The sequence below is a fragment of the Cyprinodon variegatus genome, unplaced genomic scaffold (genome assembly GCF_000732505.1).
Source record: "Cyprinodon variegatus isolate N-32 unplaced genomic scaffold, C_variegatus-1.0 Scaffold734, whole genome shotgun sequence".
Lineage (NCBI taxonomy): Eukaryota > Metazoa > Chordata > Actinopteri > Cyprinodontiformes > Cyprinodontidae > Cyprinodon > Cyprinodon variegatus.
The window spans coordinates 282,116-288,099 of NW_015151187.1; positions in this window are offsets into that span (position 1 = coordinate 282,116).

A 5,984-nucleotide genomic window follows, 5' to 3' on the forward strand; every position below is an offset into this window, starting at 1 on the left:
TTATTTTCTTTCTCTTCTTAGGCCAGGGGTCCCCTGTCAGAACCCGTAGGCTTCCCTATGCCTGCCTGCCAAAAACGTCTGCATCTCCTGGACCCCCTCGAGGCAGTGGACAGCCAAATGTCACTTGGACCCTCTACAGAGTGGCGAGGGGAGGACAGGAAGAGACCCCTGAGAGAGCAGAAGAGACAGAGGATTCAGGAAAGGGAATAAAAGAAGACAAAATTTAAAATGTAATTTTGTTTTTTTTCGTTATCCTTAAAATTCTATCATGTTTTTTTTCTTTTAATTTGTCTTCTCCATCATTAACTGCCTAATTTACGGCTTCTTCTCTGTTGGACATAAGGAGAGCGTTCTACAGTGTTTTTTAAAATTTGAAAGCATTGATGACGAACTCGGCCTCCATGTCACCTAATTTTTCCACAAAGAAAAATGTATTTATTGACTGCAATAAAATCTACATCCATATAGGTTGGACACTTTAAGACACTTTAAGTATAGCTTGATTGATGAGAAAGAACATTAAATTTGGATGAAAAACCTCCTGCTTTCATTCTAACTTCCAAGAGACCTGCATCCTTTTATATTTATCATTATATATTTATCAATTTTATAGATCCGCTACTTGAAATACTGCTTGAAAATTTGGCTTTTGTGTTAGAAGCAGACGAAATGAGTAACTCCTGTTTTAAGATGCAGGTTTTACTCTGCGGCCTTTGAAACGCAGAGATAATTCTACATCGACGAGGCAGAAAAGCGAGCCGTGTAATTAAACACGTTGTTGTTCGTTTACAATCCAAATGCACCATTAAAGCAGCCATGCACACGAGAAAAGGACGAACTGCCTGTAAGTAGCAGGAGCAGGAGCTGCCTCTCTAAACAGCGCCTACACTACAATTACTGGGGAGAGAAAGGTGTGTGTTTGCAGCAAGTTAATGGCTGTATGGAGGCGACGGTCTAAATGTTTTCATCTGTAACGTTTTATCCTGGTTCATCTCACTCAGTTCATCTCACACGCTGAAAACACACAAAACAGGAAAAAGAGAGGAAATGCATCGCAGACATCTGTTTCCAGGAGGAAATCTAGGAGGTTATTTAGGAAATAAAAGCTGCACTTTTTATTAAAAGAAAGACAAAAAGAAAAATTTATTTACCGTTTAATGAAAGCTTTAAGTGTTTGAATCTCCTCCTGTTGAGATGTGTGTAAAAAATATCATGATTAGGAATTTTGATTGAAAAACGAATCTGTCAAACTTCCTGAGTTTCCTTCAGCAGAGAATGTATAAAGAGAAGAATTCCAGCCTGCAAGTATTTTGTCTAATCTTTCTCATATTCTAACCTTTTACTGCAACATTTAATTTTCTTTTTGGATTCATAAAATTTGTTTGAATTTAATTGAATTGAATTATAGTCAGAGTTACAGTTTTTTTGATCACTTACATACATAGTGTCCCCCCTCATCCATCAGTTAGGTCTAGAAGCAAAAGATGCATATCCAGATCATTCACCAGATACTGCTACATGGCTGTATTTGTTATTATGGCATGTGACCACTTACTTTAGCCCTGTAGATAACAGTAGATAACACACTGGAAAAATTCAAAATCTAGATAAGTCATTTTTTCTTAGAATAAGTGCATTTGTTTTTGGATTAAGGAGGTAAAATATACATTTTGCCAATGGAACAAGACAATTTACACATAAAATAAGAAAACACAATTGCATTGTCTTATTCCACGAGCGTATTATCTAATTATTTTATTTTAAGAATAAAAAATACTCATTCCATTGGCAAACTATCTCATTTACCTACTTAAATTAAAGTACATACACTTAATTTAGGAATTGTATTCTTATTTCTAGATTGTTTTTCCAGTGCATGATAGGTTATCGACTGCACTTTGTCACTGAAAAAAGGAAAAGTTCACTGAATAATAAAAGTCAATAAGCTAAGTTAAAGTAAAAAAAAAAAAAATGTGAGCGCTTCTGTCAGCATTAAGGCTTCTAAGGTTATTCTGTAACAAAAAAAAAATTTCTTTCTGAAAGTTTTTCATAAATTTCTTACAGAAGCACTTTTCTTATTTTTCTTCATCTTGGTCAAGAGGATGTTTGTTATTACATTGAGATAAAAATTTTCCATGAAAATATACATATTATTTCAGAATCAGAATGAATTTATTAATCCCTTGTAGGAATTTATTTTCTTGTAGTGCAACCTTTTACAGAAGAGAGAAAAATAAGATTGTAAATACAATAGAGTAAAATAGAATATGGTATAATAAGACAGAACAAAATAAGTAAAATTAGTAAAATTACGACCCACACAGTAAAAATTACACATTTCCCATATAAACAGTGTAAAATAAGATATAAGAATAAAAGGAGCTAAAGGTAAGAATGAAATCAGATAAGGATCACATTATATACAATCGAAGGGAATTACAATTTACAATGTAGTACACTGCAAGAACGATCTGGAAACGAGTAAAAATGTCTCAAAATTAGTGTATTTAGCATAATTCAAGCAAGTAAATAATAAGATTTGCCAATGGAATGAGTATTTTTACTCTTAAAATAAGATAATTAGATTATATTCACTTGGAATAAGACAACGCAATTTTTTTTTCTTATTTTAGATGTAAATTGCCTTATTCCATTGGCAAAGTGTATCACTTAACTGCTTAATTCAAGAAAGAAATGCGCTTTTTTAAAGAAAAATAAACTTACTTAGATTTCAATTTTTTGCAGTGTATCAAATTACTATTATTGCACATGACTTTGTTGTTGCACATAGTGAAGTAATGAAATGAATAAATAATAAGTTATGAAATGAAATTACTGTCAGAGAATTGAATTATATAGTTTGATGGCCACAGGCAGGAATGACTTCCTGTGGCGAAGCAATGACTCTTCTGACTGAAGGTGCTTCAGTGGGTGACCAGCACATTATGAAGAGGATGGGCAGAATTGTTATTATTATTATTATTATGAACATTATTTGAATGTCACAAAGGTAAAAAGCCTTTTCCTGTCCTCGATTAACACTCTAGGCTCTAAGCTTTGATTTTCAAAGTATTTCAATAAGTGCCCTATAAAGGGTTAATACAGAGAAGTTTCACAACAAAATAAACTAGATATTGAAGAAAAGACCTTGAAGTTTTATTAAGAATATATAGAGAAAAAATGAAGTGCACTTTAACTTTATCCTCGATTCAAATTATTAAAGATGCACATGGGCCGACACACTGGAACATTTTGATGAATAATAATAATTGAACTCTATTAGAATAGAACAGAAAATCCCTTCTTATTGATTCTTATTGATTTCACATTGGAGAAATTTACCTCTGCATTTTACCTCTTTTGGAGCAGTGGGCTGCCATTGTTGGGCACCCAGGGGGCAATCAGAGGTTTAGGGTTTTGCTCAGAGACCCAGAGTTGCAGTCTGTTGGGGTGGGTTTCAAACTCACAACCTCGGGATTCCAAGCTCTATTCCAAACCACTAGGCCTCCACCCCCCCTGAGGAACATTAAGTTTGGGAGTCCTTGGTCTGTTGAAGTAAAAACGAACACAAGAGCTGCCTGAGACCTGTTGAAGCTTATGTGTTGGATAATTACAGTTAAAAAAATTTCACAAACACAGAAATAAAACTTAAGAACACGCCTGTAATCCTGAGGCCAAGAACAAAGGCAGGGTTTTGATGATGACAGCTAAGCATCCATCTGCAACACAAAGACGCATAAAGTATAAGAAGCAAGAGATGATCTTGCTCTGGGCTTATTGTTTGGGTGCCAATGGATACTGACAAGTTACAGCTGTGTGAACCGCTGCAATTTCTATTTTCTGAACTGATCTGATCTGGAATAAATTCTGTTAAGCTTTTCGCTTCTGTTTATTGTCAAGCATTCAGTTAAAAATGGTTGAACTTAGTAGATTGCTCCCAGGAAAAGAACTCCATAGCATAGATGCCTTCAGGGGGCGATAGCTACCATAACATCCAAATGCGCTAACACATGTAAACGAAAAAAAAAAAAAGAAACAGTGAAAAAGAAATGCTGCCATGACAGAAAACTGCGAACATGCTGCAAATACATAAACGATGCAAAAACACAAAAAACACCTGAAAAGGTAAAATATGCAAGTAGTGAAAACGAGAAATTACAAATTAGTTTTGCAAAATATAAATGCAACAGACCACTAGAAGGAGACAATCAACACCTCATCTGATACCAGACCCTGGTAAAGACATAAACCAGGCCTTTGAAGAAATTAAATTTGTATAAAAAAATTCTCAAAGGAAAATTAACATTTTCTTTATTTCCTCCAGATGTCGTCTGGGCGTGCATATTGTTTGTTTGTTTTCTAAAATTCTGGTCCATGGATATGAAATCCCTTGGAAATTGATGATTGTCTCCATCTTGTGTTCTGGAGCACTACTAAGGTAGTTTTCAGATGTTCTGAAAAAGCAGTTATATTTGCTACTGACAGCTATTTTCTTTTGTATGTTTTTTTTTTATTTACTTATCTAATTTTATGTTTATTTAGCCTAATTTTTGTGTTTGCTGCATATTTATTGTATGTTTGTATGGTTAAGCAAAAGATTTGTATCTACTAACTGAGAGGCCTTGAATTATTTCAAAGTCAGCCATTCAACTGCTTGAAAACAGTCAAGTCCTACAACTTACCTACTATGGCTTTTTCTTATGGAGGCTGTTGATATGAAAATCTATGTGTGATTATATATTTGGATCAATCGCAACAGGAGACTGTAAAAAAAAAGTAGAAAAATGAAATAGTTTCTTAAGAATGAAAAATTATTTTCAATAATGAAAATATGAAAAGCTAAATGCTACATGTTGCGTAAGTCAGTCAAGAAAGCCAAGGTATCTTTAAGATTAGTAAGAGACTTTTCAGTACTTTTACTTTTAAAGTTTTGCAAACTTAAAAGCAAATTATTAAGTCGAAGTGCTAAACTTACTCAACTTGAAGTTTGCAGCATTTCAATTTGGAGTTTTGACAACCATTTCATTTTTATAAAATGTCTAGCCTTATTTTCTACGCTAAAAGGCAACATAATTTTTTTTTTTTTTTTTTTCCAGTCTGAGAGTTAAAAAAAAAAAAGACATTTAGAATAACACTCCCTGGATAAATGAGTCAAAAACATAATTATTTCTACCCCAGAGCAAAAAACAATACAGGAAGCATTTCAGTAAAACCACTACAGGTGAAGCACAGGTCTGGAAGTACCATGGTTTGGAGATTCTTTGCTACAGCAGATCTGACCACCTGAGAGTCCTTCAAAGAGAAGGATCTTCATCATATTTCAGAAGTTGCTTGAGCAAAAGAGGAAGCCATCAATGAAAAAGGTTCAAGTGGAACTCCTCCCACTGCAACATGACAAGAAGCAGGTAAATCCACCAAATGATGGCTGAGACTGAAGAGAAGGAAAATCTTAGGCCGACTGGAGGAACTTTCTTCAAGATGGGCAACAACAAGAATCTTTGTTTAGGGAATTCCATCGAAGGTAAGTGACACTGCTATTAGACATCTAATTCTGAACATTTTTTAATAAATTAACTGAATATTTGATGATACCTTACTTTCTCTCTGTTTTTATAGATTAAAGATCAGCTGATACAGGTTTTTGAAGACCATACCTTTTATCTTGACAGTAGCCGACATTCTTTCTCTGCATCAATTTATATGATATATATGATACATTGATAAATTTTTCTTAGGTTTCAATTTAATCAAAAATAAATATTTATTAGCAAAGATTAAAAATCAAAAGGAAATGGAGGGAGCAAAAAAACAATAAATTTTTTTTTTTTAAATATTAGCCACAAACATTGGCAGCAGGGTTTGGAAACAAAGTGGGCTCCTTTCAAACATCTATATTAAAAGGATTTTTAAAGAATTGGTTATTACTAAATTGTCTTGATATGATTTTGTTTTCATTAACAATGAGCGTAAAAACATAAAGTTTT